The 25,646-nt window shown below is 41.9% G+C and overlaps 1 pseudogene; it reads left to right on the top strand.

Moving 5' to 3' along the window:
- The first annotated feature begins 4,831 nt into the window (after positions 1-4,831).
- Positions 4,832-4,950, top strand: LOC145397948 (5S ribosomal RNA; annotated as a pseudogene).
- The last annotated feature ends 20,696 nt before the right edge of the window (positions 4,951-25,646 follow it).

Raw genomic sequence — 25,646 nt, 5'->3', positions numbered from 1 at the left:
AACTGATCAGTGGAATGCACTACCGAATGAAGTAGTGTGCCAAAACTATTCACAAATATAAGGATATATATGATAAAAATGGTTTATATACCGGACAGTACGAGCTTGACTCATTCCTGTAAATATACAATTAGGTAAAAACACACAGACAGACAGAGACACACACACACACACACACACACACAGAGGCAGTCATAGGAGGCAGACGTGCGACATCGGGGCTCCGTACCGGACCAACACGGCCAGTGGCATTACCTAAATTAATATCTTTGAATGAGTCAAGCTCTGTACCAGGTTAGACTAAATGATTTTTCATTATTAAAAGGAAAAAATAATAATAAGTTTAAACAAGACTTGTTCAAACAGAAAAAAAAAAAAAAACAGAACCACGAGGAAAAACAATGCGCTGAGTCAGCTGGGTTTGTTTAGACTACAGCAACACAGGGAAAGTGTACATACTCTGTAAGTACATACTCTGGTCTTTTAGTATTGCAAAATAGATACATACTTCAGTAAAACAAATTTGGAAAAGAAAAGGGATAAGAGTAAAAAGCAAAATTGTAATGCTGTGTTTTTAAGGCGACTTCTCGTCGTAAAAACACGAGCACTGGAACGGGGTCCTTTGGCTAGACCGGATGTAATGCACTAACAAAGGAACAGGGCATAAAAAGAGACAGTACACCGAATCACATCTATTGCTTAAATTCTATCCCTTACAGTGCTACATACACAATATTTGACACACAATAGAACAGAGATACAATAATACACTTATAACTGGATCCAATATACTTTTACACAGGGCACAGGGCAGTCAGGGATATGTGCTACTGTTACTTAGAGGAGGTATCACTTCACTGCGGTTGTCAATTGAGAGTAATTATCGTGTCACTGGTGGATAATAATAAACGGGGGAGTTTCACTTGTATTCACTGTGATCGGAAGTCTGTGGGGGGGATGTTACTATACTAGAGGTAGGGTGCGTATGGCGACATCCGACACTGTCACCTAGTCGCAGGGGAGCACTTCACTTGCCTTTCGGCTCACTCACGCACCTACCTTCGATTCCACAGAAAACTCCCCGCTTCCTTCCTATAGAGGGGGAACTGAACTGTTTAATGTTTACGCGCGACTTACTATGATACCACTGTTTAATATAACTTTTATTAGACACTGCCACTGTGCATTGGATCACTGTCACTGTATTAGGGGTCACTGTCACTGTCACTGTTCTACCCTTGTTTCTTGGGTAGTTGAGTCACTGGTACTTACTGTCAGGGAGGCTCCCTTGTTTAGGGCCTCGACCTGAGGGGCAGCTCCTTCCTAGGGCCGCGCTGGTGGGGTGCAGGGAGGCCCTGTAGTCTGGGGGCCTCGACCTGATCGGGGGCCCTCGGGACTAGGACCGAACAGTCTAAGGATTCGGGCCTGCTTCCTCTGCTGCCGGGGCGTGAGGGAGCCTGGGTCACCGTTGTCGGGGACCGTGGTGGAAGGCCTGGGCGTCCGGGGGCTGCAGGTGCTCAGGGGGAGAGGCGCCGTCAGGGCTGGGCTGCGGCAGCATCTCCTGTAGGGCTCCAACAGTGCTAAGGAGCGTCTGGGTGTGGGCGGTAACTCCGCAATCGGGCCTTGCCACCACTCTAACGCCTCCGCTTGGCCAAGAAGCCTGGATGGCGACGAAGGGCTCCCCGGAGGGAAAGAGGCTTGAGGGAGACTCACGCTCTTCGTGGTTCCCTGAGTGTGTTCATTGGGCTGAGGTGGTGCTCTACTTACCCTAGTGTGGACTTTGGCTGGAGCCGTGAACTTGCCCGGCGTGCGAGGGACACCAGTAGGGTGATCGGGGTCGCCCATTCGCCGAGGCAAGAGGCCGTCAACGTGGTGTTCCTCCCGCAGTAGGGGACAAGCTGGAGTGAGGGGCCCAAGGGCCGCACTCTCTCCAATACGGACAGATCCTACCATCAGGGAATTCTCCACCCTGGTACGTGCCCCAGCCGTAGCCGAGTGTCTGCCCGTACGGGAAACGACTAACGGAGAAACGGGATCACCCGTCTGCTCCGGCGAGAGGCCGGCCCCGAGTCGCCGCTTCCGTAATTGGGTAGCGCTACACGTACGGTAGCAGGGTCTCTCTACCCTGGAACGTATTCTGGCCGTAGCCAAAGTACAACTGGAGAGGGATGCACACAGGCAACTCTCTCTCCTCAGCGTGTTAAGGCCGGAGCCTGGGGTCACCTTCCCCTTTACACACTTTATCAGGCCGTAGCCTGTGTCTATTTCTCTTTTAAGGCCGTAGCCTTGGGCCTCTTCCTGCCCTTGGGCCTCTTCCTGCCCTAGAGGGTGTAACAAGACCGTCAAGACGGTGTTACCTGGGACTGACCTCTTTTCAGTCCCACCCCTGGTCTGACGGTCACTACCCCACCCGCACAGTAGTTCAGTTTGCCTGAACGCCTGGGGTTGGGGCACTTGCGGGGAATAGGGGCTCAGGGTCGGGATGCCCCGATGACCCTCTTGCCCGGGGTCAATAACCTCACCGGTGTGTCCTCCCAGGGTGGTGGTGGGGTGGCGGCTCGGTGGTGGTGTGGGGGGTGGTAAGGTGGGAGGTCCTGCGGCGGGCATTTTAAAAATGATGATTTCTACCAAGAACTGGTTGAAGTGGAGACTCACAATAGACTGGTTGAACGTGTACACAAACTAGAAATGGCTTTCAAAAATGAAATTGATGAAATAAAGAAGCAAATGCACTTGCAAAAGGAAGAGATAGAAAAACTAGGAAGGGAGGCCAATAAGAAAGACACAACCATCAATGAACTAACAGTGGAATTGAGTACGCTTAGGAAGAAAGTGAGTGAAATGGCAAGTACAGTAGTCAATCACGAGAGTGTTATGGAAGAGTTCAAAAATGACACAGAGACAATTAGCAAGCAAGCAGTCTTATGGACCAGAGCAGTGATATTGAGGAGAAGATAACACAAGTGAATGAAGCTGTGCAAAGCTACAAAAATGATGTAGAAACCACGTATGCTGAAATGGTGAAAGTAAAGAAAGACTTAGAAACAAGGGTGGAGGAAAAAAGCATTAAAAAGGAAGTGAAAAGAATAATCCAAAACAATCCAAAGTTAGTCAGAGATTCAGTAGAGATAAACAAATCTATAGTAATCACTGGTATAGAAGAGGAAGAAGTAAAAAACAAGATCACAAGAGACAAAAAGGAGATGGCAAATGTAATGAGCTTACTGAAAGACGTATCAGAGGAAATCTGTAGTAAAGACATAGAGGAACACAAAAGGTTAGGGAAATACGAGAAAAGCAAGACAAGACCTCTAAAGGTGACTTTCCAGAGTGTAAACACTGTGGACGAGATACTAAAAAATGCAAAGAATCTTATGGAAAAAGAGGAGTTCAAAAATGTATGGATAAAAAGATGCCTAACACAAGAGGAACTGGAATTACTGAAAGAGAAAAGGGAGGAAGCAAAAACAAAAAATGAGGGAAGATCACAAGAGGAGAAGAAGACATTTTCTTACAAAGTAATAGGATTGCAGGTACGAAAGTGGTACACAAACAGGATGGAAGAAAAAGGAGGAAGGTAGTAGAACCATGTCATGACAAATATATAAACAAGATGATAAAGTTGATGTACTCAAATGTGGATGGAATGATATCTAAATTACTAGAGATGAATGATTATGTCAGAGAAAATGAACCACAAATAATATGCCTAACTGAGACAAAATTAACACCAAGGATATCCAATGACATACTAAACTTAGAGGAATACAATATATGGAGAAGAGACAGAAATTAAAAAAAAAGGAGGAGGAATTATAATATTAACTAAGAAAAATCTAAAAGTCAATGAAATAAAACTAGATATACCATCACAAGTAGAACTAATTGCAGTAGAGATCGACACATCTGAAGGTAAAGTAATTGTAGCTAATTTGTACATGCCACCCAGATCAAACACATGGGAAAGAGACGAATATGAGGACCTGGCAGAGAGTACTATTCAGAGTATAAGATCATTACTACAAAAAATGGAAGAGAAATCGGAAAGAATTATACTAACTGGGGACTTCAATACAAATATAAATTGGAATACTCTAGATATAAATAGCCAAGAAAGCTGTTGGGACCAAAAGCTCCTGGATCTAGTACAAGAGTTTTTCTTAACGCAACATGTGAAGGAAACCACCAGAAAAAGAGGACTTGATGTACCTTCAGTGCTAGATCTAATATTTACTAGGCAAGAAAATGATATTGACAGTTTAATATATCACCTTCCACTCGGCAAAAGCGATCATGCAGTACTAAATTATAACTTCAGGATAGCATATGACATAGTAAACAGCAATGACAGTTACAAAAAGAGCCTAAAGTATAAAAAGGGAAATTATCAAGACCTAAAGAAGTATTTCTTAGAAGTTGATTGGGAAAATGAGCTTAGAGGACAAGATTTAAATGCTGTATATAAAAAATTTTGTGAATTTTATGAAACAGGAGTCCAGAAGTACATCCCACAGCACAAAGAAGCAGATAAGAAAATACAGAAATGGTTCAATACAGAATGTAAAAAATCAAAAGAAAGAAGAGATTTGTTGTGGAATAGATACAGAAGACACAATAGTGAAAGGGCGTATAATAATTACAAACAGGCAAGAAATGACTATACAAGAATAAGGAGGGAAGCCCAAAAACAGTTTGAGGAGGATATAATAAACAAAAGTAGTGATCAATCAAAGCTGTTTTACAGATATATCAGAAGCAAAACCAAAGTAAAAGATATAATACAATCCATTACGGACGAGGAAATCACTTATAAACAAGAGAAAGATATTTGTGAAGCAGGCATGCCACGTTGAGTACACCGCTTCCAGTCCGATCAGCGAAGTTAAGCAACGTTGGGTCTGGTTAGTACTTGGATGGGTGACCGCCTGGGAACACTAGATGCTGTTGGCATCCCTACGTGTCAAGTGAGGTAGGTGGAGGATTAGTGCCCCTCCCTGTAAAACAATCAACCCTAAGCCCTTGGCCACCCCGTTAAGGATACATGGCGTCTGGCAATGAATGAATGAAACTAAATAAGAATTTCCAATTAGTTTTTACAGAAGAAAAAAATTTTGAGAGGGACTATGTGGAACACGCATGTCCACACATACTACCAGATATACAAATAGCAGAAAAAGTAATACAGGAGGAGTTAAGTAGATTAGACAGAGGAAAAGCAAGTGGTCCTGATGAAATTTCATGTTGGGTATTACGAGAATGTGCAAAGGAGTTAAGTAAACCATTATTTTTAATTTTCAAGAAATCCTTGAGTCAAGGTAAACTACCTGATATTTGGAAAAAAGCAAATATTGTCCCCTTATTCAAGAAAGGAAATAGACAAAATCCACTCAACTACCGACCAGTATCACTGACCAGTGTTGTAAGCAAGGTATTAGAAAAGCTTATAAGAAAAGCTTGGGTAAATCATCTAGAAGAACACAGTATGATAACAGAAAGACAGTTTGGTTTCAGAAAAGGAAAATCATGTGTTACTAATCTGTTGAGCTACTATGACAGAGTAACAAACACAATACAGGAAAGGGAAGGATGGGTGGACAGTATCTATTTAGATTTCAAGAAAGCTTTTGACACAGTACCACACCAAAGACTTTTATGGAAACTGTACCATCAAGGAGGAATTCGAGGCAAACTGTTTTGTTGGATGCAAGACTTTCTCATAAAAAGAGAAATGAAGACAGTACTAAGAGGAAACTACTCATCATGGAAAGAAGTGACTAGTGGAGTACCACAGGGTTCAGTGCTGGCACCAATCATGTTTTTAGTGTATATAAATGATATAAACAGTAACACTGGAAATGAGAGCTATCTGAATATGTTTGCAGATGATGCAAAAATACAAAGGAGAATTACTAGCACAGACTCTTGTAGGGAGCTACAAGAAGAATTAAATAAACTTCATGACTGGAGTAGTACATGGCAAATGGAATTCAGTGTGGACAAGTGTCATGTGATCAAGTTTGGTAAAAGTGGAAAAAGACCTGATTGGGATTATAAGTTAGGAAATAAAACCCTATACACATCAGAAAGAGAGAAAGACCTAGGTGTGATTATCAATAACAGACTATCTCCGGCTGACCACATCAGCGAGAAGGTACGGAACATGTATACACTGCTTGCAAATATGAGAATAGCATTCACATACATAAATGAAGTCATGCTAAGAAAGATAATAACATCATTCATTAGACCAACCCTGGAATATGCATCAGTAGTCTGGAGTCCTCATCTCAAAAAGCATATAGACAAGATTGAAAAAGTTCAAAGGGCCGCTACAAGATGGATACCAAGCTTAAGGGACCTAAGCTACGAAGAAAGACTACACCAACACTACAGGAGAGAAGGAAAAGAGGTGACATGATAATGCTATACAAGTGCATATCAGGAAAGGAGAGAATAGACATAAATGATTACTTAACATATGGAGAAGCATCAGCAAGAGGACACTGCAAAAAACTGCATAAGAAGAGAGGTGATAAACACGTAAGGAAATTCAGTTTCCCAAACAGAGCAATTGATCAATGGAATGCACTACCGAATAAAATAGTGTGTGCCAAAACAATTCACAAATTTAAGGATATGTACGATAAATATGGTTTAAGACACGGGACAGTACGAGCTTGACTCATTCCTGTAAGGATACAATTAGGTAAGAACAATTAGGTAAGAACACACACACACACACACACACACACACACACACACACACACACACACACACACACACACACACACACACACACACACACACACACACACACACACACACACACACACACACACACACACACTACAACTAGGTATGTAAATGAGCACACACAGACACACACACACACACACACACACACACACACACACACACACACACACACACACACACACACACACTACAACTAGGTACTGGGTATGTAAACACACACACACAACACACACACACACACACACACACACACACACACACACACACACACACACACACACACACACACACACACACACACACACACACACACACACACACACACACACACACACACACACTACAACTATATAGGTATGTAAATAAGCACGCACACACGCGCACATACACACACACACACACACACACAGGGAGTCATCCGAGGCAGACGTTCGACATCGGCGCTCCGTACCGAACCAACACGGCCAGTGGCATTACCTAAATTAGTATCTTTGTATGAGTCAAGCTCTGTACCAGGTTAGACTAAATGATTTTTCATTATTAAAAGGAAAAAATAATAAGTTTAAACAAGACTTGTTCAAACAGAAAAAAGAGCCACGAGGAAAAAATGCGCTGAGTCAGCTGGGTTTGTTTAGACTACAGCAACACGGGGAAAGTGTACATACTCTGTAAGTACATACTCTGGTCTTTTAGTATTGCAAAATGGATACATACTTTAGTAAAACAAATTTGGAAAAGAAAAGGGATAAAAGCAACAAGCAAAATGATGATTTCTACCAAGAACTAGTTGGAGTGGAGACTCACAATAGACTGGTTGAACGTGTACACAAACTAGAAATGGCTTTCAAAAATGAAATTGATGAAATAAAGAAGCAAATGCACTTGCAAAAGGAAGAGATAGAAAAACTAGGAAGGGAGGCCAATAAGAAAGACACAACCATCAGTGAACTAACAGTAGAACTGAGTACGCTTAGGAAGAAAGTGAGTGAAATGGCAAGTACAGTAGTCAATCACGAGAGTGTTATGGAAGAGTTCAAAAATGACACAGAGACAATTAGGCAAGCAAGCAGTCTTATGGACCAGAGCAGTGATATTGAGGAGAAGGTAACACAGGTGAATGAAGCTGTGCAAAGCTACAAAAATGATGTAGAAACCACGTATGCTGAAATGGTGAAAGTAAAGAAAGACTTAGAAACAAGGGTGGAGGAAAAAAAACATTTAAAAGGAAGTGAAAAGAATAATCCAAAACAATCGAAAGTTAGTCAGAGATTCAGTAGAGATAAGCAAATCTATAGTAATCACTGGTATAGAAGAGGAAGAAGTAAAAAACAAGATCACAAGAGACAAAAAGGAGATGGCAAATGTAATGAGCTTACTGAAAGACGTATCAGAGGAAATCTGTAGTAAAGACATAGAGGAACACAAAAGGTTAGGGAAATACGAGTAAAGCAAGACAAGACCTCTAAAGGTGACTTTCCAGAGTGTAAACACTGTGGACGAGATAGCCTACTAAAAAATGCAAAGAATCTTATGGAAAAAGAGGAGTTCAAAAATGTATGGATAAAAAGACGCCTAACACAAGAGGAACTGGAATTACTGAAAGAGAAAAGGGAGGAAGCAAAAACAAAAAATGAAGGAAGATCACAAGAGGAGAAGACATTTTTTTTACAAAGTAATAGGATTGCAGGTACGAAAATGGTACACAAACAGGATGGAAGAAAAAGGAGGAAGGTAGTAGAACCATGTCATGACAAGTATATAAACAAAATGATAAAGTTGATGTACTCAAATGTGGATGGAATGGTATCTAAATTACTAGAGATGAATGATTATGTCAGAGGAAATGAACCACAAATAATATGCCTAACTGAAACAAAATTAACACCAAGGATATCCAATGACCTACTAAACTTAGAGGAATTCAATATATGGAGAAGAGACAGAAATTTAAAAAAAGGAGGAGGAATTATAATATTAACTAAGAAAAATCTAAAAGTCAAGGAAATAAACCTAGATATACCATCATAAGTAGAACTGATTGCAGTAGAGATCAACACATCTGAAGGTAAAGTAACTGTAGCCAATTTGTACATGCCACCCAGATCAAACACATGGGAAAGAGACGAATATGAGGACCTGGCAGAGAGTACAATTCAGAGTATAAGATCATTACTACATAAAATGGAAGAGAAATCGGAAAGAATTATACTAACTGGGGATTTCAATACAAATATAAATTGGAATACTCTAGATATAATTAGCCAAGAAAGCTGTTGGGACCAAAAGCTCCTGGATCTAGTACAAGAGTTTTTCCTAACGCAACATGTGAGGAAAACCACCAGAAAAAGAGGACTTGATGTACCTTCAGTGCTAGATCTAATATTTACTAGGCAAGAAAATGATATTGACAGTTTAATCTATCACCCTCCACTCGGCAAAAGCGATCATGCAGTACTAAATTATAACTTCAGGATAGCATATGACATAGTAAACAGCAATGACAGTTACAAAAAGAGCCTAAAGTATAAAAAAGGAAATTATCAAGACCTAAAGAAGTATTTCTTAGAAGTTGATTGGGAAAATGAGCTTAGAGGACAAGATTTAAATGCTGTATATAAAAGATTCTGTGAATTTTATGAAATAGAAGTCCAGAAGTACATCCCACAGCACAAAGAAGCAGATAAGAAAATACAGAAATGGTTCAATACAGAATGTAAAAAATCAAAAGAAAGAAGAGATTTGTTGTGGAATAGATACAGAAGACACAATAGTGAAAGGGCGTATAATAATTACAAACAGGCAAGAAATGACTATACAAGAATAAGGAGGGAAGCCCAAAAACAGTTTGAGGAGGATATAATAAATAAAAGTTGTGATCAACCAAAGCTGTTTTACAGCTATATCAGAAGCAAAACCAAAGTAAAAGATATAATACAATCCATTACGGACGAGGGAATCACTTATACACAAAAGAAAGATATTTGTGAAGCACTATATAAGAATTTCCAATTAGTTTTTACAGAAGAAAAAAATTTTGAGAGGGACTATGTAGAACACGCATGTCCACACATACTACCAGATATACAAATAGCAGAAAAAGTAATACAGGAGGAGTTAAGTAGATTAGACAGAGGAAAAGCAAGTGGTCCTGATGAAATTTCATGTTGGGTATTACGAGAATGTGCAAAGGAGTTAAGTAAACCATTATTTTTAATTTTCAAGAAATCCTTGAGTCAAGGTAAACTACCTGATATTTGGAAAAAAGCAAATATTGTCCCCTTATTCAAGAAAGGAAATAGACAAAATCCACTCAACTACCGACAGTATCACTGACCAGTGTTGTAAGCAAGGTATTAGAAAAGCTTATAAGAAAAGCTTGGGTAAATCATCTAGAAGAACACAGTATGATAACAGAAAGACAGTTTGGTTTCAGAAAAGGAAAATCATGTGTTACTAATCTGTTGAGCTACTATGACAGAGTAACAAACACAATACAGGAAAGGGAAGGATGGGTGGACAGTATCTATTTAGATTTCAAGAAAGCTTTTGACACAGTACCACACCAAAGACTTTTATGGAAACTGTACCATCAAGGAGGAATTCGAGGCAAACTGTTTTGTTGGATGCAAGACTTTCTCATAAAAAGAGAAATGAGGACAGTACTAAGAGGAAACTACTCATCATGGAAAGAAGTGACTAGTGGAGTACCACAGGGTTCAGTGCTGGCACCAATCATGTTTTTAGTGTATATAAATGATATAAACAGTAACACTGGAAATGAGAGCTATCTGAATATGTTTGCAGATGATGCAAAAATACAAAGGAGAATTACTAGCACAGACTCTTGTAGGGAGCTACAAGAAGAATTAAATAAACTTCATGAATGGAGTAGTACATGGCAAATGGAATTCAATGTGGACAAGTGTCATGTGATCAAGTTTGGTAAAAGTGGAAAAAGACCTGATTGGGATTATAAGTTAGGAAATAAAACCCTATACACATCAGAAAGAGAGAAAGACCTAGGTGTGATTATCAATAACAGACTATCTCCGGCTGACCACATCAGCGAGAAGGTACGGAACATGTATACACTGCTTGCAAATATGAGAATAGCATTCACATACATAAATGAAGACATGCTAAGAAGGATAATAACATCATTCATTAGACCAACCCTGGAATATGCATCAGTAGTCTGGAGTCCTCATCTCAAAAAGCATATAGACAAAATTGAAAAAGTTCAAAGGGCCGCTACAAGATGGATACCAAGCTTAAGGGACCTAAGCTACGAAGAAAGACTAAATAAACTGAATCTACCAACACTACAGGAGAGAAGGAAAAGAGGTGACATGATAATGCTATATAAGTGCATATCAGGAAAGGAGAAAATAGACATAAATGATTACTTAACGTATGGAGAAGCATCAGCAAGAAGACACTGCAAAAAACTGCATAAGAAGAGAGGTGATAAAGACGTAAGGAAATTCAGTTTCCCAAACAGAACAATTGATCAATGGAATGCACTACAGTGTGTGCCAAAACAATTCACAAATTTAAGGGTATGTACGATAAATATGGTTTAAGACACTGAACAGTACGAGCTTGACTCATTCCTGTAAAGATACAATTAGGTAAGAACACTACAACTATATAGGCATGTAAATAAGCACACACACACACACACACACACACACACACACACACCGGTCGCTGGTGCAGTGGTAACGTTCCTGCTTGCCAACTGGTGGACGGGAGTTCGCGCCTCGCTCAGGTTGCGAAAAGTTTCACTGACGAAGTGGGTGGTTACTGTCCCCCTCGAGCAAGGGGACGGGTGTGTGCGTGTGTGAAGGTCACAGCCTTGCCCTTAGATCGGACTATATGAGCTCTCAGCTCCCTTCCGGGAGGGTAAAAGCTGACGATCACGACCATCAAGTGATCCTGACCTAACCGGTGAATTACACACACACACACACACACACATACACACTACAACTAGGTATGTAAATAAGCACACACACACGCACCAGCACACGCACACACACACACACACACACACACACACGTTCATGAAACGGCTGTATTCTTAAAAATTTCCATCCCTTGTAAAGACATGGGAAGGAAATCCTTAGCTGAACTGGTATTCTTGAAAAAATTCTTTCCTTTCGGGAGGTGCTCAAATTAATTATTTTTCCTTCAAGCAGCAGCAGAAATTATTGGAACCTGAACAAATTCTTTGACCCGTCTTTTTAAAAATTCCTTCGCAGTTTTTGTACGTTCTGTTATGGTTCATTATCTTATATACTGTATATTAAAAAGGTGAAAGGAAGTTACTGTATAACTGAATCAATACAGTTTACAACGCTATACAGCATTAACGTTTAGGCGCCATCTGTATCTCCTTAAAAGTGTTACCCATGACTCACTCATAAAGTCTCATATCTCAATAAAATCATTTGACATTAAACGAACTAAATGCTAGCATTGTAACAGTACAGTATTAACTTTGTCAGGTAGGTAGGTAGGAAGGTAGGCAGGTAAGTAGATAGACAAGCAGATAGGTAGGCAATCTGGCAGATAGGTAGGTACGAAAGGAGGTAAGTAGGCACTGTAGCAGCTAGGTAGGTAGGAAAGTAGGTAGGAAGACAGGTGGGTATTACAATGTGGTAGATAGGTAGGTAAGTATAACACTGTGGTAGGAAAGTAATTATACATAACACTGTGGTAGGAATGTAGGTAGGTATAACCCTATGATAGATAGGTAGGTAGGCACTGTGACAGGTGGGTAAGTAAGCACAGAGGGAGGAGAGGTAGATATATAGGTAGGTGGGTAGGCAGGTATAGGCAGGCACTGTAGTAAGTAGCTAGACATTGCGGGAGATAGGTGGGCAGGCAGTGTGAAAGATAGATAGGTAGGTGGGGACTGTGGGAGGGAGGGAGCTAGTTAGGTACATAGGTAGGTAAGTACTGTGGGAGAGTGGCGGATAGGTAGGTAGGCACTATGGTAGGCAGGTAGATAGGTAGGTCGGTAGGCAGACACGTGGGTTTGATGGGGTCTTACAAAAGCCCGCGCTGCTTAACAGCAAAGCGGGGATGTTCTCTTTGACTCAGTGGTAACGTGCGCGCGTGTTAAGCGGAAGGGCCCGAGACAATCTCGGCCAGGACAGTGTGATAAGTTTCAGTAATGGGCACTGTGGTAGGTAGGTTCAGAGCTAGGCGGGCACTGTAGTATGTGTCAGTAGCCACTGTAGTGGGAAGGTACCCCATAGCAGGGCACTGCATAAGACTGCTTAGAGTACCCTTCTTACGGGGTGTAGGGGCCTGAGGCTAGGCTAGGCTACTGTGGTCCAATACATATAAAGTAGCTAACTAGCCTACTTCACTTGGTGGCACTCACCATCACCACTAAGTGCGCACTCTTTACCTGATTGAAATGTTTATTGCTGTAAAAGTATACAGAGTACTTACACAACAAAAGGTGGTAGGTCTTGCCACACACCTTCTTCAGCAAATGTAGTTATATAGTCAGTGGACATAAATAATACTCGCAGGCATGGCCGCACGCCCTTTAGCAAATATTAGCTATAGTATGATATAAAATGTAAAGTTTATAAGATATATCACCTACAGGTGTGAGAAGTAGCATCAGAGCAGTATAGAAGCACAGCATATAGCAGCACTTACTCCAGCCTAAGATGATGATATAGCACCACATTATCAGTGGGTCGTATGGGGACGGTGAGTGATGGCCAAAACACCCACCAACACCACACCAGTCCCTCCCTCCCTCTCGGCTTCACTACTTTTAGCTATTTAATTATTTTACACGAGTCCTTCATGGGTACACACTAGTGTTTTCTTTTACATTGGCTTGAGTAATATACTTGTTAGCGACTATGGCTAGGTTGTGGAAGACGTAGGCCATGAGGCTATGATGTATATGTACGAGCAAAATATGTATAGTATTGGGTAACAATGAATGTTGCCAGTAAATGTAAGATAGATTGAAGAACAGCATCAATTTGTATGTGCAATTATAATTTTAATCAGCATAGTGCTTTCTAGAACTTGGGTACAAATTCAGGGTGTTCACGAACAGTGGAAAGTCACAGAGTTTTATTGATTAATCATGAGATTTGTTCAGCCAGCGTAATAAGTTGTAAAACATTATAATCTCTCAGGTGGGACATATGACGTCCTGCAAGGTGACCAAGTCAGGCTTTTGTACTATAACGTAAGAGTATAAGTCAGTAAAGCGAGTCTGTAAGCCATTTACTTTCCAGGTCAGAAGGTATAAGTGGAGCTAACCATGCACTGGGCATCAATATCTCCGTTAACTGATCCACCTCCGCCCTATGCTACCACAGCACCTTTGCCATTCCTGCCAGTTCTTGGTGTACGTCGCTAAACCTCCCATGAACAGACTTTCCAACCTGAGGAAGGAGAGCTGTCCTAGTTTTTCTCCTTGTACGAGCCCTCTTCATGTCCGTGTGTCCATCTGCAGGCTTCTCTCCGCTGCCATAACTTGGAGGAGTGAAAGCCTCAGACGTGTCGCACGTAGTTGCAGAATCTTCGTTATCTATGTCAGACTCGATGAAGTAGTCCTCCTGATGCTGCAATCGCGTCTCGACTCTCTGGAGTCTTCGGTATAAGTCCTGCACTGTCAAGTGGAGATCTCTAATGGCATCCCATTGACCGGTTTCGTGCTGGATGGAATCGCCATCTGGAAGCTGACTTGCCGAGGATTCAGCACGACGCACTGGTGACTGACTGTGCACAGGTGCAACAGTGGTTGTTTTCCCCAACTTGGGAAATTCGAGGCCTGTAGACGAGCCTCCCAAACATTGGTAGGTGGCGGCAGTAGTGGTTGTGTTACTTTGGCTTGAGTTGCAGTGTGCCGTGGTGTCAGGGTCGTCCGTGGTTTCTGGGGATACAAGGACGAGTGGGCATTGTATTCCTCTCCACAGTTACAACACTTGGGTTTGAAGTGTTCGTCTCTCTTAATTGTTTCCAGACAGGTGCTACCTTCGTGCCTCCAAGCACAAAAACGACACCTATATGCCGCACTACACTTCCATGCCAGATGCCCCCACCTGCTACAGCGGTAGCAGATGTCAGGCTCCGAAACACAGCGTGCAATCCTCCTGTATCCGAGTGCCCTGATGAATGCTGTCTCTGGAATCTCCCTCTTTATCAGAGCAGTAAGCTGTGGTCTCGGATCTTTGCCAACCATTCTTCTCTTCATCCACAGAACATTTTCTGGAGTCCTCAAAATCCTCCACTGACCAATAGACAGGAACACTATGAATAATAATCCTGGTCTGGGGGCGGCTGGCAACAACTCCCCCAAAAACGCCATTAAATCCATCTCTGGTCAAATAATCCACAGCATGGGCACTTCTCACTGTCACATACGGATGTACCTTACCTCCTTTGAACAATTCAGGAAACTGTTTTGCTACAGAAACAGTTCACATGGACTTTTGTGAGAGGGAGAGCTCACAGTCCGAGACGAAATTCGGTTTCACTCTGCCATCACGATTTTGTTCCAGTCCACCACATTCCATTTTATGCTCAGGCTGATGCATAGCTGTCCTTCCCCGTGCGTTGGCGTTTGTTGTGGATCCTGTATCATTCGTGACATATGGTGCTGTTTGCACCGTCGCAACGCAGGTACTGCCATCCATGTTCGTTTCTCGTGTACCTGCCCTTTCCCGTCACTCTCCGAGGTCAAGAGACTATCACAGGCGCCAGTCTGTCCGATGATGCTGCAGGTATGATCAGAAGGGCGAGACCTTCGACGTTTACGACGACGGCTGCATGTGGGCATTTCAACATGCTTGCACCCGCATCCTCCGGCCACCCGGCAGGTACTTGCTCTCTTTAACTGTTCTAAGCACAGTTTTAGTAACACAAACTCTCTAAATAGTGCAAAGATCATCTGCTTAAATGCCAGAGTTTATCCCAGACACCAAGAAGTAGCCCAGTGGTGGCACTATTGCTCTGAACTATCTGCTTACACCCCTCCACCACAACGACGGGCACGTAGCACTGGTCTAGCAACAAACTCTCATCCCTTTTCTGTCCATCTGCTTAATGCAAGAGTTAACTGCTACTCCCAGTCCTTCATTTATGCAACAGGTCATCTCTGGAACTGTCTTCCTCTGTCTGTATTTCCTGCTTCCTGTGATCTCCAGTCTTTTAAACGCAGTGTGTCCAGGCATATCGAAATGAACGGATCTTGAAATTGGCTCTCCGTTGTACTGTTTTTTATTTTTCTTGGAAAGAACAGTTTTCGGGCTCCTGTCTTTTGGTTCCCTTTTCCTTGAGTTAAACAGAAATACTGTATAGCCCAAAAGCACACCCTGCAAATTCTCAAAATTTCATATTGGAAAATAAGTACGGATAATTACCAAATATATCGGTAAATAGGTAATTATATTCCTGTGAATACATTTATTTGCGTTTAAAACAGTATTTATGCAAAATAGAAGTCTGTTAAGGAATCTGGCGCTCTAAATGCGAAAGACTTCCCCTAACTAGCTCGTTTTCGCTCTGGATCCTGATTTTTAAAAGAATTTTTAAATTAAACATTTTTTTTTTTTACGGGATTTCAGATAATTAGGTGTGCATGAGCCGTTATGGTGATAACAATTTTACTGTTTTCCGATTAACAAATATAATATTTTCCAACTGCAAGTGCCGATTCGGTGCTCATTCGGTAAATTACTGCCGATTTGACAAATGACTGCCAATTTAGTAATTGACTGCCGTCGCGGCTGAGGGAGGGGGGAGACCGAGGATGAGATGGAGGGATGGAGTAGAGAGATATATGGGAGAAGGGGGTGTAAGCTGGGGAAAGGGCAGCGAAATAACAGGGAGCTGGGCGACGTGGAGGCGATTTGTTTGTGGGTACCCCTTAGGGGATTAAGACGTCTGGTTATAGGTAGATAGATAGAGAAGATATCAACGAAACGACAACCCTGCTTCTGGGGCTCATTTAGTACCAGTTCGAGTCAAAGAGCTCATTCTTTTCATGGAGAATAATATCTGTATACTCATTTTGACTATATCCTTATAACTTTAACTTCGTCAAACGATATCTTCTATCCCTTCGGAATGTTGAGCTGAAAAATACAGATTATCACTAGAATATAATTCCAGCCGCGAAGAAGTCCTATGGGAAATATGTAAAGGTATAGCATTTTCTGCCACTTTGTTATAAGAAAAAAGAGAAAAAAGGACTAAAATCTGGACCAAGATGAGAGAACATTAATGTTAATCTTCATAATGACCTAGCCTCTGGATATTTGATTATCAGCTATGATTGGACTTAAGGTTACCTATTTCTACCGCAACTTCAACCTGATTAAGTCCTTCAGTTCGAGGATGTATTTCTGTTTAAATTTTTCCTTTTTCCAGACAATTTTATCCAACTTATAAGTACACCCTAGTAAGGAAAGGGTTGATGAAGTTTGAAATCTAAAGCCTCACATTCAAAGTCTCTCCATAGCTGCATGAAATAGTTTGAAAACAGCAAGAGTAAATTACAAAGTACGCCATCTAACTGAAGGAGTTAAATTAAAAACCCTACCGTAAATTATCTTACTCAAAAGTTATTCTTACAAATTTTACACGGTCCAAAACATTTATAAGTGATTACGATTGCCAGTTTATTCTTTTACCCACTAATGCACAGGAAGAGATTTTTAATCATATTCAGTTAAATAGCTCACCTCATTTTCAACTGTTTATGATGACAAGTAATATAAGATAGCATGATACACTTCCTAATTTTCGTGGTAACTACTGTATATAGCCAACAAGTAGGAGCCAGGTGGACACAAGGCGCTAAAACCAGACGTGGCTCATAAAGAATTAAAGCCAAAGGTTGGTCGAGGTATATTATTCAAATAAGTCACTCAGGGATGAACAACTTTGCTGAAACATACTGGACTGAATAGCTCAGCTCCAGGCCTCTACGCTCCTGGTGCAGAAATAAAGGTATATACGATGAAAAAGACCTGGCTTGTCCTGTCACATGACCTGCCCTGCCACATAGTCTATTCTGCCACATGACCTTCTCTCACATGACCTGTCCTGTCACATGACCTGTCCAACCTTGCTACTTGATTTGCCCGGACTGGTAGGATTGTAAAACAGATGAGTGGAAGAAATAAGTAAGGCAGGGCAGGGCAGGGCAGGAGAGGGCAGAGTAGGTCAGAGTAGGGCAGGATAGGGTAGGCAGGGTAAGACAGGACAGAAAACGCATGGCATATCAGGGCATGACAGGAAAAGACAGGGCAGGGCAGGCAGGATAGGGTATGGAAGAGAAGGGAGGGGAAGGGAAGGGAAGGGCAGGGTTGTGTAGATCAGGACAGGATAATGCAGGACTTTTCAAGCTTGACAGGTTAGATACATCCTCCATTAATCTTTTCACCATCTAGAGAGGCACGCCTTCACGTGGTGGCACCGATATACCTGGACTATACTCTACTGTTCGGTTAAACAAGTGTCACTCAGCTGAGTTAGCTCCCTCCCTATCGCTCGAGAAGGTGGTAAACTGTACGGGAAAGGAAAGGATAAAATTGTCGTTTAAGCCTCCAACCCCCTTTTATTTTATTTTCATCAGTAACTTACTGATTTTAGTGTTTTCAGTACGAATTTGGTTTTCAATTTTACCGCAAATTACCCGCTGTTGAGTTTTGGCTCCACCTTCCCCCCCCCCCCACGAAACAGGCATTTTGCGATATGATCGGCAATAAAAATCGTACAGAAATCAATAAAATAGGTTCTTAAAAGAATGATATATTTGTTTAACTGTGTTTTTTTCATTAACCTAACCTAACCTATCAAACCTTATAGAAGCCTGTGGGTATAATTTCAGAAAAAAAAAAAAAAAAAAAATTGTCATTGTTATTGAATTGCGGTGGTATGTGTTGGTACTCAAAATCCTTGTCAGTGGGAGAACTATCCAGTGAAGAACAAAAATAATGAATTCCGTTAGGGGTTCAAAAGATAATAGAACCAATGAAAGACAGGATGCTCATAGGAATAGAATAATTAAACTGGAGAGTGTTGATTTTGATTCATGGTTTTCTGCATTTGGGTCTTCTTTTTACCATTCACTAAAAACATCAAACTCTAATGAAAAATGTAAGAGAGAGCCAAGCAGGAATGTGTTAATAGAAAAAATCTCTACGAGACACCCCAGTCAGAATTAGTTTTCTTTGATAATACTCTCTAAGAAAATGCAATATTTGACCAGTCATATTAAATTTTGCTCAAAAGGCTAAATGCTCTTTATTTTAACTGGACATGAACTTTCCATCCCTCCATCTGGCTGTAAGCAGAACAAGTCGGTAAGCGACGATGGCCACCTCTAAGCGGCGGACTAAGCTTCGTCAGCGACCGGAAGTGAGTTTCGGTACGAAAAATCATTTAATAACCATTCTCAACCCTGCTTGTAGATAGTGCTGCCAGCGACCGGAAGTAAGTTTCTGGACCAAAACTCAGTCCTGTAAGCAGGTCCTTCTCCTAAACAATAGTCTATCCAAGATTTATGGCCCTACGCCAGTAACTTTCGGAGCCCCGTCCCACGCTGCCACAGGTTCCAACAGCAGTAGCTCAGTATAGGAAGGACGTTGCCCAGTGAGTTGTTCTATGCTCAGCCATTCGGTGTATAGTACACAAGAACAGTTTAGGGGTCGTAAATAAACGCAGTATTCTTAAGTTCACTGTCTTTATTTGCCAAATAGTTACACTAGTTAATGCTTGCCAACTTCACTATTTTCACACGTACCGAAGATGTACAAACTTCATTATAACTGCAATTACACTTAATGTTTGCCAACACCACATCACTGTTTTCACAAGTACCGAAGATATACAAACTTCACTAACAATGAAGTACACTCAAATTGAACTGAAAACTGACTGAACCTGCTCTAGTCTCTTTCCCATCCTTATATAAGCTTCCTATATTCTAGAATGATCTACTGCCTCTACAAAGTTCTCGTGCGTTCTCGAGGGAGCAACGGTACAACAGTTACCAACTGGAGATATCCAAAGCATGCCAGAGTTTTCTTACATTACATAACACTGTAAATTATTGAGCATACAAACTTAAATTACATACTTTAACAATCGCTTAAATAAAATGTCATAGAGAATAAGAGCACAAAAATTAATGCATAACTTTACAAGATATCTCCACTCACAAACACCAGGCTAACTGGCAACTCTACACGTAGCAAAAAAAAAAAAAAAGTACGGAGAACTCTCCAGACTACCTAACTAGCAATCCAGCTTCTCAACAGCATTTTGCGCAAGCATAGTTGCGATGTTAGAGATTTTTCTTTTCACTTGTTGACCTTTGAACCCTAACCTGGCGGATATAGATCATGCATGTAGCAAGGCACACTTGTAGGACTCATTAATGTCCATAAGCATACACAGTTTCACTCGATTCCATTCATCCACTGTGGAGCTAAGGAACTTGAAATTCGTGGATTGGCCCACCCAAGGTACAGATTATAGGTGGTGATGCCAGCAACTGGAAGTGAGTTTCGACACTAAATGTTATTTTTGTATGGAGGTACTCCAGTGCAACATTCCACCCAGGAATCATGGCCCTGGCTTAATAATCTTCAGAGCCTTAGCATTACGCGCGAGCATAGTCATGATTTTATCTATTTTCACCGTTTTTGCATTTTATGACCTTCGACCCCTGACCTGGCCAATGTAGCACATAAGTGTGCCATAGAAACTTGTAGTACTAGTCAGTGTCTGTAAGCATGCAAAGTTTCAGTCAATTCCATTGAGCCGCTGGGGAACTATAGGGGGGCATTTTTGAAAACCGGTACTGGTTGCTAGGGTCGCTGAGGCCAGTCTTCGCAAGGTTGCCACTCGAAAAGTAGAGGAGAGAGGAAAATGGATGGCACATTTCCGATAGGGAATGACCTCAAGATTACACCTGAAGAAGTCAGAGCTTTCTACGCCCATTAATAATGCTTCTATTACTACGTAAAACGTGATAGGTATGAAAACAGCGGGTTTTCGGCCGTTGCAACGAGTAGTTGCCTAGCAGCCAAAACCCTGCAAACACAACTAGGTCATACGCTGGTCATTGTGTCCAAGCTTGGTCGGAATTGGTTAATTTTGAAGGGTAAAAGTGCCTGCCATGTTAAAGACCAAGAGTAACAAACCAAGCAAGAAAATACGACTAACAATAAAGGCAGCATGAGCAGGCCAAAAGAGCATCACTATCTTAAGTTACAGTGTTAGTAATGAAAAAAGTTTGATGGTAAGGCCACAGAGGTCAATGTTGTGTTTTTGTGCTGTTGAACTGTAATAACCAAACTGAAACTTAATCACATTGTCCTGACCAAAATTCGTGCTCGATATTCGCTCATGTTACCACTGAGCCAAAGAGAGGCTCACCACTTTGCCCCTAAGCAATGCAGGCTTTTTATAGACCCCATTACATTATTCTTTTCTCCCTTTGTGATTAATTTGGTAAGTTTCGAACACACGGTAGAGTAGCCTTGAAGGCCACACCAGACCACACCAGACGGCTCATTCCCGGAATGTAAGGACTATACTCCTTGGAGACGAGAGGTCCCTTCGTGCGTTGGAACCTTCACGCGAAGGGGAAGGGATCGTTTAACAGTCCGGGCGTAAGACTCTGTCAGCTCACCAGCAACATCATCGGCCTCCAAGCCTCGCCTCACATCCCACACCGCTGCCAACAAATGTAATAACCGAAATGAAATTAATTAATCACACTGTCCTGGCAGAGATTCGATCTCAGGCCCTCGCACTTGATACGCGCGCACGTTACCACTGAGCCAAAGAGAGCATCTCTGCTTTGCCTAAAAGCAACGCGGGCTTTTGTAGACCCCATTACAAATCTACCGAAAAAAAAAAAAAAAGTTGCAAATGAAAATCTCAGCCAGCGAAAGGTAAGAGGCCTGTACTCGGAGAAGGAAAGGGGAACATGTAACTATAGACTACCTGACATGTTTGAGGAGAGGATGAGGTGCGAGGATGAGTACCCGATATATCGTGTGAGGATGTGTGAAGTGTGAGGATGAGTATGTGTAAGGTGTGAGGAGTGAGAATGAAATGTGAGGATGTGAGAATGATATCTGAGGATCAGCTTGACCTCAAGACCTTGGCAACCGATGATAGCTCAAATAATGAACCCAAATATCTGGTAAACAGATAATAATGGTAATGATAACGATACCACGATTAGTCTTGGATAAAAATGAAATAATCTGACGACCTAAGATGGTCGAGAGCAGACGATCGCAAAGCGTAGTTGTCCAGAAGAATGTCAATATCAAGACGCCATTGTCAACTTTGGGGGGAAATTGAGGGAAGAGTTGGCAGAGAGAGAGAGAGAGAGAGAGAGAGAGAGAGAGAGAGAGAGAGAGAGAGAGAGAGAGAGAGAGAGAGAGACTGATAACCGTAAACTGCTAAAGAGACTTTTTATATTGATTACCTTGATAACCGTGAAAACTGTCATGTCCTGCTCTTCGGCTGTCTTACTTTTTTTCTTCTTTTATGCGAGGAAGAAGGAACCAAAGGCTAGGAGCCCGCAAAACAGTTCCTTCCAAGAAAAAACAAAAACAATACAAAAGAGAGCCAAATTTAAGATCCGTGCATTTCGAGATGCCTGGACACACTGCGTTTGAATGACTGGAACTCATAGGAAGTAGGAAATATTGACAGAGGGAGACAGTTCCAGAGTTGACCTGCTGCATAAATGATGGACTGGGAGCAACGGTTAACTCTTGCATTAGAGAGTTGGACAGAAAAGGGATAAGAGTTTGATGCTAGATCGGTGCAACGCACCCGTCGTAGAGGTGTAGGGATGCAAGCAGACGGTTCAGAGGAGCAGTGACCATTGAAGTAGCGATAGAAAAGAGATAAAGAGGCAACAGTGCAGCGAAGAGACAGAGGTTGAAGGGAGACAGTAAGAGGAGGAGAGTTAATGAGACGAAAAGGCTTTGACCACCCTATTGAGAAGAGCTGTATGTGGGGAGCCTCCCCACACATGGGAGTTGTACTCTACACACGGGCGAATAAAACCCGTGTATAAAGTCATCAACTGTGTAGGGGTAAAGGCTGTGTCATATCCTTCTCCTAAAGGCTGTGTCATATCCTGCTCCTAAAGGCTGTCATATCCTGCATCTAAAGGCTGTGTCATGTCCTGCTCCCAAAGGCTGTGTCACGCCCTGCTCTTAGGCTGAGTCATATCCTGCTCCTAATGGCTGTGTCATATCCTGCTTCTGAAGGGCGTGTCACATCCTGCTCCTAATGGCCATGTTTCAGCCACATAATGAGCAGCGTCATGAAGCGAGGCGAGCTGGTGGCGCATATTCTCGTCCGTGAAGGAGACTCCCTGGCACCTCTTCCTTACTCTACCCATTTTACTTTAGTTTGGCCTAAAATTGCCATCTTGGATGTCGTGTTGTAGCAAGAGGTTAACACTAGAATATGATGCTAGTCATGAAGAAGTGCATGGAAAGAATGAAGAGCCGTAGTACTGTCTTTTTAATGCCTCTGAGGTATGTGAAATGAGCCGCAATGGAACGAGAACCTGGGCTGTTAAGGTGAAAAGAGTATAATTTATTCCTGCATACATATAGGGTGTGTTAATATTCTTGTCTAAGATATTTGTGTAATGGCTGTCATTGTAGACAGGTAGAAGCTGTAGCTGCAACCCCAGGCTCATCTGACTGAACCTAACCGATTGCAGGCTGAAGTTGCCCTGTCCTGCAGGCCACTATCCATCCTTTCGGGGGGACAGAGAGGGAGATGAGGAACGTCTGTATGCCACATGAAAGCGTCCCTCCCTAGCACCTGCTAGTAGAGGGGTACACTTATCACGAAAAATGTGTAAAGTCACTAAGGAAGAGGTTAGAAAGCCTCTGAAACCTATGAGAATAAGGACCTTTGAGAGTGGATCCTATGAGAGGCTCCAAGCGGGCGTTAATGCACCCAGACCACCAGGAAGAAATATTCATGAGGGGTAACTATTGTTGTTGTTGTTGTTATTATTATTATTATTATTATTATTATTATTATTATTATTATTATTATTATTTTCATTATTATTATTATTACTATAATAATAATAATAATAATAATAATAATAATTAGGCAGTAGGTTACAGCACCCATAATTCACTTGATGTAGTACTTCGAGTGATTCTGTACTAGGTGGCGTGTTAAATGATTTCTTGTAACCCAGGAGGCCATCTGCTACTTTAGTCCGTAACCTCGCAACAAAGAGATGGACGTTTGGTTTTGTGTTGGGTCAAGGCGCTCCAACCTGATGTGTACCTCATAAGGGTGTAAGCTTGTGAGATGACTGGGGCAGCTTAATTAAATAATGCTGCTCAGGGATTCTCTTGCCGTAAAGATCTGGAGTAAGTCACTTAGTTCCGTGCCCCCTACGCTCCTGCTGGGGCAACAATGGATTGGATGATGGGTGATTGAAGGATGGGTTATTGTTATTATCCCCCCATTTTTGCGTGGGAAACTGAGTTAGAGTGATGACGACGACGACAACGGCGACGATGACGACGACGACGATGATGATGGTGATGATTTTTCTCATTATTATTCAACACAGAAAAGTAAGTCTGAAGTAAAGGGACGCCGCCACACCAAGGCCGGAACCAGACTTATTCTGACGCGAATCGGTACGTTAGGAGTAATGTTGGAATGAGAACATCTCATTTCACTGGGTCACATTCTGCCCATTGTGCTTCTCACTGTTACCTGCATCATGTCTAACAGTGAGAAATAGATTGGTCAGAATGTAACCCAGTGAGACGAGGTGTTCTTATTCCAACAATACTCATAAAGTACATAATCAGACAATTCGCATCAGAGTAAGTGGTTCCGGCCTTGGCGTGGCGGCGCCTTAAGTCACACCATATTCTGTCCATACATCAGCGTAAATTTCTGTACAAGTGTGGTCGAGTAAGGGCCTCTTTACAATGAGGCCAAAATCAAACGTATTAAGAAGCAGGAGTGCTAGGTGGGCGGTACTGGAAAATTTCCGGTGATAATTCTCACATTTTTAGTTGCTAGTCAGAGTTGCCAGATAGTCCGCTGTTGTGAGCGGAGGTATTTTGTAAAATAACGCGTTGATTTTTATTGTTCTTCTTTCCGTAATGTTTTATTTGAATGACTGTAAAATTGTGTAATTTAATTTCAGTTTGTCTGATAAAGCATTTTGAGTGCTACATTATGTAAGAACGCTCTGGAATAGTGTGGATGTCTCCGACTTGGAACTGTCGTCTCTAGGAGCACCTAGAACAATCGAGTAGAAAGGAAAGTTATAAAAGGATGGGGGGGGGGAGAATAGAGGAGTTTCAGTTTAGTTTACATGTGGTCTTGTGAAGTTAGTGTAGCTCCGGTACTATTGAGATCAATGAATTTCACAGTGTAATTACTTGGAAAATAAAAACTATGAACCTGAGAAGCATGTGTTATTACGACGCCTGAGTTGATCTTGTGTCACTGAAAGGCTGACCCCATGAAGAACGATTCACTGGGCAACGTCCTTCCTATACCTGACTACTGCTGTTGGAGACTGTGGCAGTGTGGGACGAGGACGTAGCAGTATTCTGACGTAAATTGTTCGATCTTGTAGGACGGGATAAAAAATGGTTAAACTCTATGTTTTACCGTGCCACGTTCTGGGTGTTCCGATTATCGGTTTCATATGCTGTATAGGTGCTGGAGATGGATGCCATTATGTTGCAGCACTGACGTAACCAGCTCCTCTGCCTGGTTATACAAACGATCCTCAACTCCCTCCCCGAAAGAAGGATGGTGGACTGCAGGAGGAGGGCAACTTTAGTCTGCG

The sequence above is a fragment of the Coenobita brevimanus genome, chromosome 43 (genome assembly GCF_032717465.1).
Source record: "Coenobita brevimanus isolate Jiangsu-jjx chromosome 43, ASM3271746v2, whole genome shotgun sequence".
Classification (NCBI taxonomy): domain Eukaryota; kingdom Metazoa; phylum Arthropoda; class Malacostraca; order Decapoda; family Coenobitidae; genus Coenobita; species Coenobita brevimanus.
The sequence above is the reverse complement of the archived record's forward strand: the minus strand, read 5'-3'. Positions and strand labels throughout refer to the sequence as shown.